This window comes from Scyliorhinus canicula, chromosome 4 (genome assembly GCF_902713615.1).
Source record: "Scyliorhinus canicula chromosome 4, sScyCan1.1, whole genome shotgun sequence".
Taxonomy (NCBI): Eukaryota; Metazoa; Chordata; class Chondrichthyes; order Carcharhiniformes; family Scyliorhinidae; genus Scyliorhinus; species Scyliorhinus canicula.
The window spans coordinates 161,287,804-161,302,698 of record NC_052149.1 but is presented as its reverse complement, the minus strand read 5'-3'; positions in this window follow the sequence as shown (position 1 = coordinate 161,302,698).

Sequence of the window (14,895 nt, the reverse complement as noted above, 5' to 3'; positions counted from 1 at the left end):
GGTGTTTTAAAATTAGGGGTTCATAGATCATAGAATTTACAGTGCAGAAGGATGCCATTCTGCCCATCAAGTCTGCACCGGTCCTTGGAAAGCGCACTCCACCCAAGCCCACATCTTATCCACCCTATTCCTGTAACCCAGTAGCCCCACCCAACCATTTTTGCACACTAAGGGCAATTTATCATGGTCAATCCACCTAACCTGCACATCTTCTGACTGGGAGGAAACCGGAGCACCCGGAGGAAACCCACGCAGACACGGGGAGAACGCGCAGACTCCGCACAGACAGTGACCCAAGCCGAAAATTGAACCTGGGACCCTGGCGCTGTGAAGCAACTGTGCTAACCATTGTGCTACTGTGCCGCCCTGCCCTATAGGACAAAGAAGAAGATGTTTTTTTTACTCTGAGAGTTGTGGCACTTTGGAACTCTATGCCCAAGAGGCAGTAGAAGTGGGATCACTGAATACTTTCAGGCAAAGGTAGATTGATTTTTGCTGGGGAAGAGAATCAAAGATCATCGAGAGTAGATAGGGAATGTAGAACTCAAACAAACAGATCAACCGTGATCTTATTGAATGGCAGAGCAAGCTCGAGGGGCCGAATGGCCTCTTCCTGCTCCTATCGTAGGTTTGTATGTAATATGTTTTACTCCATTTATGCTCAGGAAATTTGAAAACTCTTCTGAAGAAAACCGAGGTTTATTGTCAGGCACGATTTTCTCTGGGAACCCATAAGCAGCAAACAAACTGCAGAATATCTGTTGTTCTCTGGTTGTTGATTGATTCATTGGAAGCCAGTCAGCACATTTCAAAAGACGATCTATCACAATGAATAGCTGATGCCTTTCAATTCCGAAAAATCTATGGACAGCCTCTATCACACTCGAGCTGGTTATTTCCTTTGTTGCAAAGGCACTGATCGTGGCTTCTTTTCTACAGCTTGACAGGCTCTCCACTGTTTCACTTTGGCTTCTATGTCCTTACCTAATCCTGGCTACCAAATATAGGCCGTGATTCTCCAAAATCGCGGCAAAGTGTTGACGCCAGCGTAAACACCGGAATGTTTCACACTGGCGTCAACGGGCTCCTTGGCCCAGCGATTCTGCAACCCACAGGGGGCCAGCACGGCGCTGAAGTGCTTCACGCAGCTCCGGCTGCCGATATGGGCCCTAGCACCTACGGCCGCGGGTCCGCACATGAATGCGGTGGCCATTTTCACACCGGTCCCCACGCAACATGGCGGAGCCCTTCAGCGGCCTGCGCGGAAGATGATAGGCCCCCCCTGGAATGAATGTGTCCGCTGACCGGTTGCCCCCGATCGCGGGCCTGGCCATTGTGGAGGTGCCACCTGGAGTCTGATCCCCCCGCCCACCAGGACGGCCCCCGCAGCCGCGACGCCGAGCTCCCGTCGGGTGGAACCATGTGGGAACCACGCCGGCAGGACTCAGGGGAACTCGGCGGGAACTCGGCCGGTTGACCGCGGAGCATCACCGCGCGGGACTCTTTCAACAGCCCCCGACCAGCGCCGCGTTGACCTCACGCGCCTGACTGCCGCCGATTCTCCGATCGCCGGAGAATCGCGTCTCGCAGTCTGCCCCCACTCCGATCGCGATTTTGGCTCAGAGAATCCCGGCCCTAGTTTCTCACTGGACTCTTTGTCAAGCTCATCCCAAAATATTGATCATGCATAACACATTGTATATGTAATCTGTAACATTCCAGGAATTACAACTCTGGCTTCTCAAAAATAACAACCTTTATCAACTGATAATTCATTCTTACACATAAAAATGGCCTGATTTCTAAATCCAGTATCTGTGTGCGCCACCCATTTGTAATACAGTCATATATATTTCCCAATACAGGATCCCGGTTAGTTATTCTACCAACATCATCTGCTGTGAGGTGTGAAAAGAAACAGACATCTTCTCGGTAGGGTTCTACCTCTGACGGGGATGGTAATTTAAACATCACATTGGCATTACAATGACGTTCTTATCATCTGTACTTAATGTCGTAGTGATAAGCAGGAAAAATCAAAACCCACCTCTGCAATCGAGCTGCAGCTAAACTGGATACTGTAGACTTTGGATTCAAAATAGCAATCAGTGGTTATCATGTTTCAGTCATGGAAATATGACAATCTAACAAGTTTTGAAATCTTCTTCCCTCAAGAATCAAAAACAATGTTTCGTGTTCTATTTGGGCATAATCCCATTCGCTGGCACAAGTGCAATCGGTCTCTCCTCACCATTATCCCACACGACAGATCACAACGCCTTCTCTGTATGGAGAGGCATCACATGCCAGCTTAATCTTTTTGAACACATCAACTTGTACAAGCATTGTACCATCTACCAATTCACTTTTACACAACTGGACTGCCTTGTCACACTACTTGGGGCGGGATTCTCTGCAAACCGGCGGAGTGGCGTGGCGTGAACCACTCCGGAGTCGGGCCGCACCCTCTGCACCTTCAGGGGCTAGGCCAGCGCCGGAGTGTTTAGCGCCGTGCCAACTGGCGCGGAAGGGCTTGGCGCCAAGCCAACCGGTGCCGAAGGGCCTCCGCCGGCCGGCGCGAGTTGGCGCATGCGCAGGAGCGCTAGCGTGTGCTGATGTCATCCCAGCGCATGTGCAGGGGGGGTTCTTCTCTGCACCAGCCATGGCGGAGGTTGACTGCGGCCAGTGCGGAGGGAAAGAGTGCCCTCATGGCACAGGCCCTCCCGCGGACCGGTGGGCCCCGATCGCAGGCCAGGCCGCTGTGGGGGCATTCCCCCGGGGCTAGATTCCCCCGCGGCCCCCCCCCCCCCCAAGGACTCTGCAGGCCGCCCGTGGAGCCAGGTCCCGCCGGTAAGGACCTGTTGTGATTTACGCCGGCGGGACACGCCGCAAACGGCGGCCACTTGGCCAATCGCGGGCCGGAGAATCGCCGGGGGGGGGGGGACTGGCGCGCGCGATTCCTGCCCCCCGCCAAAACCCCGGCACCGGAGAATTCGGCAGCCGGTGGGTGTAGGATTCATGCCGCCCCCCCCCGACGATTCTCCAACCCGGCGGGTGGAGGGGGTCGGAGAATCCCGCCCCTAAGCTCACAGATATTCTCAGGGTGTGGAGAATTTCCTCTTCCTTGGAGTTTACTCCTGGTAGAATAAAACCCATCTTTGTCTACTCCGTGACCTAAATAATCCCTCGTGTTTTGAAACATTTCACATTTGTGTACCTTCACCCAAACTCCATGGGCGGGATACTCGGCCGTCGGTGGAATCGCTTTTTACTCTAAATTCCAGATGCTGAAGAATCAGCAAATGGCAGCCTGTGAAACTGAAAAAAAACCATGGCTTGCTTTAATAATTAAATATGACTTAGACCCATGATCTAATTCAAATTGCAGAGAGGTGTTTATCAGATTTCTGAATTGATCTGCAGGTTTAACTAAACACCTAAGGATAGCTGGTGATCACGTTATCCTGCATTGCGAACTTTACTTATGCACGGGAAAGCTGGTCACATTTGGACAAGTGCTGCTAACAAGTTTCTTCCTAATAAAGCTGGTTTTATACCCTTCACCCTGGTGAGCAATTTTGCGCTTGCTCCTTGTTGTGACTGGAACTGACACACTTCCCATTATAGGGATGTTCTCTCGTCCAGAATTTTGTAATTCTATGTGTCATTTCTCCAGCTGATGCTGATTTTGATGGTGTAATGATTCATAGACTGATGCCATTGTGTTTACCGGAGCTCCATCCAATGGTACTTAGACTATTGTGCCCTTGCATTTCCACTTGACGTCTTTATGCTTTGGATCATTTGGGTTTCAACCAACTCCTCATTAACCTGGTGCTGTTCGACAACGGCATGCAGTGGCTGCCGTTTCCTGCAGCTAACGTTTTCTCTCCATTATTTTGACATGCCTTGGTAAGATGACTCTTCCTGCAGCTGGAGTATTCTGCCTTCAGAAATGGAAAATTATGTGTTGAATATTGGTCTGAGCACCAGTAACAGGACATCTTAGTACCTCTGCTACTACAAGCAGCTGCTGTTAGGGTCTTCTGCTTACTGAGCTTCAGCTCATTTACTTCAGCAGTTGACTGACCGTTGTTAACTCTGACTTCTCTTCAGTCACGTTTTGCCGTGTCCATAGATAATTCTATTTGACAAGCTGTGTCGAAAGTTAACTTTGGCCATGTCAGGTCCATGACTGTAACTAGCCTAATCTCCCACAAAAATCCCCCAATCTCACTGACCCTGGATCCTGCTGTCCACAATTTACACTCAGCCATGATCTCCCTTCCCGAAACCATGATCTCCCTCACTTGCCATGATCTCTCCCCCGCCCTCCCATTAACCCTAACCTTACCCCTCAGAACATGATCTCCTCTCAACCAAGTTCTTTCTTCCCCGAACATGGGGCTGGATTCTCCGCACCCCGACGCCGGAATTGCATCCGGCGCTGGGCCGGAAAATCCACTTTTGCGCATGGAATCAGGAACGGCGCCAGTTCCTCGATCGGGGGCACTATTTAGGAGGTTCATGAAGTCCGCCATGAAGCACATCGCGGCCGGTGGAGGCCGCCACCGTGCGCATGCACGACCTCTGACATGGAAATGCGGGGGGCCAAATCTGCAGCTAAAGCTGCTAGATTTTCGCCGGGTCCCTGCTGGGCCCCTGCAGGGCTATGAATATGGGGCCTTTTGATGCCAGTTTTTCTGCCGTGAAAGGCCACAGTTTTTACGACGGCGTGGGGACATAGTCCATGAAATGGAGAATCCAGCACATGATCTCCACCCTCCATATTCTTCCCCTGACTACATTCTCTCCCCCATCAACAATGATTTCTTTCCATCCGATCATAATCTTCTGCGCCCCTTAGCCGTGGGCAGGAATTCTCCGAGCCCACGCTGGGTTGGAGGAGAATCAGTGCCAATCGCGCCGGCACGGTCACTGCAGAGCCGGTCGGGGGCCATTGACAGTGGCTCCCACGGTGATTCGGCACGCTCAACTGGCCGAGTGCCCACCAAGGTCCGCCGTGTCCCACTGGCGTCATTTGCATATGGTCCTACCCAGCAGGACCTCGGTGTTCTGGCTGCAGGGACTGTCCTGGTGGGGGGAGCGGGGGGAGTTGACTCCGGGGGGGGGGGGAGCCTCCATGGTGGCGCGCTAATTCCGGGGGGGAGGGCTACGTTCCTCCACGCCGGGCCCCTGTAGGGCGGAGACGGCCGTGACGCACATGCGCGGACCCTCGCCGGCCGTGGCGCGCATGTGCGGACCCTCGCAGGCCATGGTGTGCCGGCTTTCGGCGCCAGAGCAGCGCTTAGCACTCCGCCACCATTCTAGCCCCCCGAGGACAGGGAGAATAACTGGGCCTGGAGGTCCGTTGACGCCGGCATCGCTCGCGCCGGTTTTGATGCTGGCGTCAACACTGGCCGGGATTTCGGAGAATCCGGCCGTGATCTCTCCCTCCATGGCCACAACGGTAAATTCAATATCAACTGAGATACAAGAGGAGAAATCATAAGAGGGTATGAAAGATTAGATTAGGCCGGAAAGATAAATGAAAAATTGTCTTTTCATGTTAATCTATCTTTCCTAAACTCCAAAACTAAAACATGACATTCCACATTTGTAACTGTTAGTTTCCAGTGCTGGAGAGTTGACTGGCAGTAATTAACACTTATCACACCATTATACCAAATATAAACTTGGCTTGATTTTCTGTAGTGAGTTTATATTGTATCCACGGTGCAACTATAGGAACACGACACTGTTCAATGCATGTGAATGGGGAGTCAGACAGTGAGATGTTGTTTTCGTGCAGACTGGGACACTTTTTGATTGCCATGTTTAATTGTGCATCTGCCCTCATATGAAGTTGCTATGACATTTGCACTTAAATAATGGAGAGTGCTATTCACCATGCCATTATTTCGACATTAACTTTTGGGCCATTTCCTGTGGACAAGGGAGGCAATTAGTTTTTGATTCAGAATTGCAGTTGAGTGGCATTGTCTGGAGTTTTTGAGTTCCGATGACAGAAGTGAATATATTCCGCAAGCTTTGAAAAGTATGCCTGTTTGTCTGGTATTGGTGGGAGACATTTCCTGATGCTTTGGCTCCGCTGAGTTCTTCTTTATTAAGAAGCAAGCCAATGAGGCATAATGAGTATTTCAGTTCAGGCTTTTCCCTCACACTTTTGTCATGTTCACAGCTGGAAATGCAGCTTTCCTTAGCAGACTGGATCTCATTAGAGCCACAATATGTACCTTGATACGTGCTGTGTATGGTTAGTGTGACCCAAGTTTAACAATTAGCATCTCACCGTGATTATACTGCTCACTGGAGAGTACATGGAACAGCATCATGTTTATCTATTCCTTCTGAAAGGAAGAGATTAAAATGCCATCAGATTTATCTGACTAATACCATCAGACAGCTTTAAAAAGGATTCTGAAACAGCGGCATGCCTAAGAAAAAGAATCAGTCCATAAAGTAAAATATTTTGATTTTAGCCTGTGTTCCTTCCATCTGGTAAGTGGCAATTTGAAGAATTCAGCTCTGTTACTTAGTGGACCTTCATTTTGTTCGTGAGACATATCAATTTCATTTCATCTATCGAGTTTGAGCCTTTTCCAAAACTGAAGCTCTGCAAGCAGAGCTATGATTTATTCCTGAACATGCTGATCACATTATAAAGATTTATTTCAAGTAAAGAAACAAACCGAGCCTTGATTTCAACAAACTCCTGCCCAGTGGTATTGGGTAGTGTTCAGGTCGAGCACTCCTTCCACATCCTGTCTGGAAATATTTGGCAAGGTTCTGTGACCTCCCCTGAGGCATGTTTTTCGGCAGCAGGAGGCAGCTCGCCGTTGGCCGTAGCCAAGATCTTCTGGTCCCGCCACTGTCAGTAGCAATTCCCATTGAATCCGCCCAACACCATCGGGAAACCTCTGGCGGGGATGTGGAAGATCCCGCGGGCATAAAGAGCCTGTTCCAAACCCAGCCCAATGACTTCGGAACGAACCGAGTTAACATTGGGGCAGGAGCATTTGACACATTATTAATAAAAAGGCTGATTTAGCTCACTGGGCTAAATCGCGGGCTTTTAAAGCAGACCAAGCAGGCCAGCAGCACGGTTCGATTCCCGTATCAGCCTCCCCGGACAGGCGCCAGAATGTGGCGACTAGGGGCTTTTCACAGTAACTTCATTGAAGCCTACTCGTGACAATAAGCGATTTTCATTTTTCATTTCATGTGCCAGTGCAGTGGCAGAATGACAGGAACCTTATACAAAATTATGAGAAAAATAGCTGGCTAATAATAATAATCTTCATTATTGTCACAAGTAGGCTTACATTAACACTGCAATGAAGTTACAATAAAAATCCCTTAGTCACCACACTCCGGCACCTCTTCGGGTACACTGAGGCAGAATTCAGAATGTCTAATTCAACTAACAAGCACAGTTTTTGGGACTTGTGGGAGGAAACCGGAGCACCCGGAGGAAACCCACGCAGTCACAGGGAGAACGTGCAGACCCCGCACAGACAGTGACCCAAGGCGGGAATCAAACTCGGGTCCCTGGCACTGTGAAGCAACCAAGCTAACCACTGTGCCACCATGTTGCCCATTCATTCACTGGAGGGGACACTTAGGATGGAAGCTTGTGACCTTCAAAAAAAATAGTCAAGAGTCAAGTCAATTTCAAAAGTCCCAACCTTGACTTAGCTGTCAGTGCAGCTGCCTTGAATATCCTCTTGGAGATGGGCTATTAAACTTCATGCATGCATGTAGAAACAGTGGCACTGGGTGAGCAACACAGCAGGAGAAGGTGTTTGAGGCTGAGGCATCTGTGGACAGACCCCCTTGAAGGGGGGAGGACAGAGCAATGATCCACTGGGAAGTGAGGAAGGGCCTCAGGAGTCACAGTTTGTGACTGGTACATGGAGAAACAGGAGCAGATGGTGGCCATTTGTCAGAGTTCAATTAGTTTTTTCAGGCTCATCGACTGTGAGTGGAGAAGTCCAAGCAGCAAATAAGCTTGGCCATGTGTTGGGACTTTGAGTGCATGAACTCCAACCATGAAAAACTGACCAACCTCATGGAGAGCCATATGTGGAAACACCTGTTGTCCATGCAATGACAGTGTTTTACCCTGTACAGGATTCAGGGCACTTCATGTAGCCTGGACTAGTCATCTTATAACCTGAGCAGTGATTCCATGGGATACATGTGGTACTGAGTAGGAGGCCCTCCTGTTGTTAAATCTCTCTGGCCTGTAACTTGGTGCTGGGTGCAGTCAATGATGATCTGCATTTGTTGGAACCTGGTGATCTTGGAAAATCCCAGTGGCCTTTGAGTCTTAGAAGCCCCATCGGTACGGAAATCTGATGTCTTCAGCCTTGCTGAAGAGTACATCTGTGGCCATTATGATGCAGCTGTGGGCAGCCAGTTGTGAAATGTCTATGGCTGAGCCCCAAAATGATCTGGAAGAAGAGAAATTCAACACCACACTTGCATTGACTGCTGTAGGCAGGGCTGAGCTATGATTGGATTGAGGTGCGAGTTCCTCATTGACGAGGGACCAGCTATCTGTGACAGCCTCCCTGCAGTATCCTTCGGCACTGCCTTTCTAATATGTTCCGGTAACCTCACCTGTTCTGGTAGATCCCACACCCTGGATAGTTTAATCTTCTCCTCATGATGTGCACCCTTCCTTGTTGCCTCTGCAATGCTTTGAGCATCTCTATGTGTGAGCAGCAAGTTTGATTTGCAGGTAGCCCTTCCTGCTTCCCAGGTTATAATGTTACCAGTCTTGTTCAGCACCCCAAAGCCCAGGCAATGTCAGTTGTGTTCAAAACTCTTTAGGTGCCAATGACGTCACTTGGTGAATTCCGGCAACTTTTCAGCACATACAGAGAGATTGTTCAGCCATTCAAACAATTCCGAGTGGCTGAGGGAGAAAACTTTAGAATTTAAGGGCCAGACAGCTGAAGGCATGGCCACATGGTGGAAGGAATGAAATCAGGAACAGATGAGAGACCAGAATTGGAGGAATGTGATGATCTCAGAGAGTTGCAGGGTTGAGCTGCAAGCCAATGTAGGTCAGCAAGGGATGGGAGGGAGTGGCAGGGTGTGCGTTAGGATATGGGCAGCAGAGTTTTGGATGAGCTCAAGTTAATGGAGGGAGGAAGATGGGGGCTTGATCAACAGAATATTGGAATAGTCACATCTAGAGGTAACAAAGGCATGGATCAGTTATCTGCAGTTGGCAAGTGGAGACAGCGGCAGAAACAGGCAATGTTATAGAGATAGAAGTAGGCTGTCTTGGTGATTGAGTGGAGATGTGGTAAAAGAAAACTCATCTCGGGTTCAAAGAGGATACCAAGAGGGTAATTGGCATCTGGAATCCACTGCCAAAGTTGGTGGTTGAAATACTCAACTCATTTAAAAGATCTGCGCCTGAAGTGCTGTAATCTGCAAGGTAAAAAAATGAGTGACTAGTTCCTTGTTTTCTCTTTTATTGGCCAGCACAGTCATGATGGGTTGAATGGTCTCTCTCAGCATTGTAACTTTTCTGTGATTCCATGGCTATAACACTTTTAGATGTGATTCTTTTATGTTTTATTTTAACACAGATGTTTATCTTAACAAAGAATATTAACACTTCCATTAATATGGGGGATGAATGACTTTCAGCCAAACACATTTATGTTTGTAGGCTGACATCATAGCATAACATAAAGTTCTCGTATATAGCTAATGTTTATTTTGAAAAAACTTTCTTAACATTCTTGTTATTGAATGCTCTCATATTACAAAGTGTCAGTTTAAGGGTTGCATTGTTTGATGGTTGGGAATGGGCAGAAGAAACGATGAACTGTTGAAGAAATCTCAGGCATCTAACCCTTCTGATGAAGTACAACTGCATCATTCCTTTACCACCAGGTTACTGTTGACTGACACAGAATGTGGAACTAGATAAGGACCTGGATTTTCCATCACCTGCCGCCGGTAACAGGGTCTCCAATGCAGCAGAGAATAGAAAAATCGGGACTGTTGGTGGGCACCGACCTGACCTTAATGTACCAACCCTCCGCTGGCGCTGGGATAGGGGTTAACATAGAACATAGAACAGTACAGCACAGAACAGGCCCTTTGGCCCTCAATGTTGTGCCGAGCCATGATCACCCTACTCAAACCCACGTATCCACCCGATACCAGTAACCAGTAACCCAACAACCCCCCCCCCCTTAACCTTACTTTTATTAGGACACTACGGGCAATTTAGCATGGCCAATCCACCTAACCCGCACATCTTTGGACTGTGGGAGGAAACCGGAGCACCTGGAGGAAACCCACGCACACAGGGGGAGGACGTGCAGACTCCACACAGACAGTGACCCAGCCGGGAATCGAACCTGGGACCCTGGAGCTGTGAAGCATTTATGCTAACCACCATGCTACCCTGCTGCCCCAATGACCCATTTGCATCCATTTAGCAAGCCGAGCACCCTATTCTCCAGCCCTCTGTGATTCTCTGATCCCTGGGCTGGGAATCATGTGGGCAAGAATCATTACAGATATCACCAAATGTGAAGGTGACATGATTGAACTCATGGTGGGCCAAGGGGGGTATCCCTTTTCAGAGGTTTCCCCCAAAGTACATCTGAGGAACACCCCCCTCCCCCCCATAATGCAAGACCCTGCCTATCCCTCCTTTGCCAGATCCCCCTCTCACGACTCCCTAAAATGGGAGAACACCCCAAGAGACCTCCTTAAAAGGGAGACTCCCCCAGGGACCACTTAACTGAAGGAAACCTTTGCAGAGCCTCCTAACTGGAGGGACCCTCTACCGAGACTCCTAAATAAACTGACCTCCTACAAAGACCGTAAACTAGAAGGATCCCAAAAGGTATGCCATAAATAGAGGGACCCCCCTCCCCCACCCAACCACAGACCCCTCGAAAAAAAGGCCTCTTGTGTGGAAACTAGAAAGTAGCCCAGACAGGCGCAGTGAAGAAATATCGGGCCACCCGCTCAAACTGGCAACCCGATACCAGGATTCACTCGGAAATTCCCCCTATTCCTCGTCATGCATAAATTAGCATATCGAGGAATAGTGAATTGCTTCCTGATTTGCACTTCCAGGGGGAACCTAAATCGGTAGAAACTCTCCTCCAGCGGGAGAACATTGGGCGAGATTCTCCGTTGCCTAACACCGATATCATACTCAGCGATCAGGCGGAGAATTCCTTCTGACGCCCAAATCGAGGGTGTCGCCGGTTTGTCGCCGGTGTCTGAGTCTCCGCCCCCTCGGAAATGTTGCCATCACGTCGCTCGCCACTGCAGTTGGAATGATATTGGTGCGTCATCGGAAGACCCTCCCCCGATGCTCCACCTTCGATGGGCCAAGTTCCCGACCGCGTGGTTGACGTGTGGTCTGAGTGGTCGGGAACCCAGCATGGTGGCCGCGGATTGTATCCAGCGCCGCCATAGTCGGCTGCCAGCCGTGCCGCTGTTCGGGGGGAGACTTCCGACAGGGCTTGGCCGACTGGTGGGAGGTTGCTGGGGGTGAACAGGAGATGGCCTGTGGGGCCGTGTTTGGCAGGTTGTGTTTGCGCAAGGCCAGTGCCATGTTGCACAACGCGACAGCCTCACGTCATCGCCGTGAGCACGCGCGATGACAGACCCGGCCATTCTCTGGCCATATTTGGCGGGGGAACCGGGAGTTTCACTGGCCCTGCTGCAAGCCTCTCACCGGTCCCGGAATCGGTAAGGGTTCGAAGCAGATTTTGGGTTGTTGAACGGCTTTGAATTCTTCATTTCAGTCGGCACTTAGCCGCTGGAATGGAGAATCCAGCTCATAGTTTCCCAAATGGAAAATCTCTCCACTTTGTATCCATTGAAACAGTACTTTTAAATGCCCATGACTGCTGAATCTATATTTAAAACATTAGCAATAAGAATAAAGAAAACATAATGCTCACCCTGCAAGATTCCTTTCAATGAGGTAAACCTGATGAAATAATATAAATGTTGCATGATATAAATGAGGAAGGTGAAGTGGAAAGCGGTTTTGTAAATGCATTACATTCCACATGACATGCAGAGCTGAAATGTGCCAGAAAAATTACAAGGAGATAGTTTGAGCCTCCCGCAGACCAGTAATTCTGGATCACTGAACCATTCAGTTTTACTGGGGAGAGAGAAACAAAGTTAACATTTCAAGCCAATGACCTTTCAGGACTGCAAGAAGTTTTAAGCTATAACAGGTTTTCAGCAAGTACAGAGCTGGAGAAAAAAGGGGGAGGAAAGGGCAGACACCTTGACAGATGGGATGGAAAGCAGGTGAGCTGAAATGATGATGGCGGTGGCAGCGCAAGGCAAAAGGATATGCAAATAAGACAGTAAAGCAACATAAGTGGCCAAAACTTCTGAGGGGTGTCAATCGCAGACAGATTGCCACTCCGCTCATTTTTGCTTACATTGGAAAGCAACTGCGCATTTCATATGCCTGATCTTCCAACCCTGCCCTCTTCAGAACGGTGTTGTGCAGTGGGGCTCCGAAGCCTTCAATGCAGTGTGGCAGAGTGTGAGGAAATGAAGCCACACCACACCCTACCCCCCCCCCCCCCCCTCACCTTTTACAGCAATGGTTACTGTAAAGCAGTTAAGTTCAAAGGTCCCAGCCGCTTTGAGAAGCCAGGAAGGCGGTCAGCATGTAAGGTTGGATTGAAGATGGGCTGCTTTAGATGTGTGAGGGGTGGGTATAGGATGGGTTGAGGGGAGGGGTGCGGGGGAAGGTGATAAGTCGGGAGAGTAGCTGGGGAGGGTGGAGGGAAGCTGGAAGGGTGAGGGAAGTAGGCGGAGTTCAAGAAGATAGTTGAGGGGATGGGGGTAGTTAGGCGGTGGGGCGGTGAGCAAAGAGAATTCAGGGGCTCGGGAGAGTAGACTGAGGATTGCAGGGAGTAGTCGGGGGAGGGGGATGAGGGAGTTATCATAGATCATAGAATTTACAGTGCAGAAAGAGGCCATTCGGCCCATCGAGTCTGCACTGGCTCTTGGAAAGAGCACTCTACCCAAGACCCACACCACCCTATCCCCATAACCCAGCAATCCTACCCAACACCAAGGACCAAGGACGATTTTGGACACTAAGAGTAATTTAGCATGGCCAATCTGCCTAACCTGCACATCTTTGGACTGTGGGAGGAAACCGGAGCACCCGGAGGAAACCCACGCACACACGGGGAGGATGTGCAGACTCCGCACAGACAGTGACCCAAGCCAGAATCGAACCTGGGACTCTGGAGCTGTGAAGCAATTGTGCTATCCAGAATGCGACCGTGCTGCCCATAAGTAGATAGGGATTCAGCAGGATAGTCAAAGGGGTTAGTCGGGATGGAAATTATGGGGGTGGCAGGGTGGGTTAGCACTATAGTTACCCAGGAGTTAGTAGTTATTTAAATTTTTCAAAGTCAGAACCATCCAAAGTCTCCCATTTACATTGGAGGTTTGGATGGTTCCCAGCGCAGGAACCACAGACTGTGCCCTCACAGTCCATCAGAGGGCTACCTCCCCCCACAAAGCAAATTCTGCCCCCCCCCCCCCCCCCCCAACCCCCAGCACCCCCATTAGACTCCCCCACCGGAACCCCCATCAGGTTTCCCCCATCATGGACCCCCGCTATCAGAGACCACCATCAAAGACCCGCACCAGGCTCCCCCAGCAGGGATCCCATCAGACCCACCCATCAGAGACTCCACCAGAGACCTGCCCATATCAGTGACCCCCCACCAAAGATCCCCAAATCAGAGACCTCCCCAACCAGAGACACCCCAATATCAGAGATCCCCCCCATATCAGAGACCCTTTCCACTTCATAAGAGCTGCTGTTTTCTAGTCATCTGTCTGATGCAGCAGGTGTAACGAGCAGGTAAGTGAAAAAGCTGAGTTTTTCACTCTTTCTGCATGGACTGCTCTTTAGCTTCCAGACAGGGGCGGCTGATGGATCATTGCAGCTGGCGGTCCTCTCAGGATGTTTAGCGAACAAAGCCACTGGTGGACTGTTAGTTGAGATCCTCTGGCAGCAACATTCAGACAGAACTCCAGGCTGTATGATTCCCTCTGGGGCATCACCTCAACTTTTATTTACTTGGACTTTCACTCAAAGGAACAGCCTCATAACTGTATAATTCTTACTTGTTTCCAACTCCACCAGTATAACCAACAGTCTAACTGAGATAAGAACAGAGATCCCCACACAAGATTTTAAAAGGGATTTTTAAACAAATGACTTGTTTAGCTGGATTGGGTTTCCTTGCACTTCAACCTGGCTGTGGAGAGAGAAAGGTCTTTACTATGAATCTTAAGAAATAATTCATTATATGAGAGAGAGATTGGGGGCGAAATTCTCCGACACCCCGGAGAATCGCCCGGGACTGGCAAAAATCCCGCCCCCGCCGTGGCCGGAATTTTCCGCCACCCGATCGGTGAGCCCCCTGCGGCGATTCTCCGACCCGCGATGGGCCGAAGTCCCGCTGCTGAGAGGCCTCTCCCACCGACGTAGTTTCAACCACCTCTGGTGGCGGCGGGATTGGAGGCGGGAGCGGGCCCCCCGAGGTCCTGGGGGGGGCCTAGCACCCAATTCTCTGCACCTTTGGGGGCTAGGCCCGACGCCGGAGTGGTTGGCGCCACTCCGCTACGCCGGGACCCCCCGCCCTACCGGGTAGGGGAGAATCCCGACCCAGGTTTGTGATCCTTCAGATTCTGACCAAAACGAAAGTTTAAAAAAAAAACAGTCACACAGAGGAAGAAACATTCTAGAGAAAACCCCGACCAATTGGCAGGGGCCATTGATAAGGCCGAGCAATTCAAAGCAGTCCATTGGCCGACAGCCAA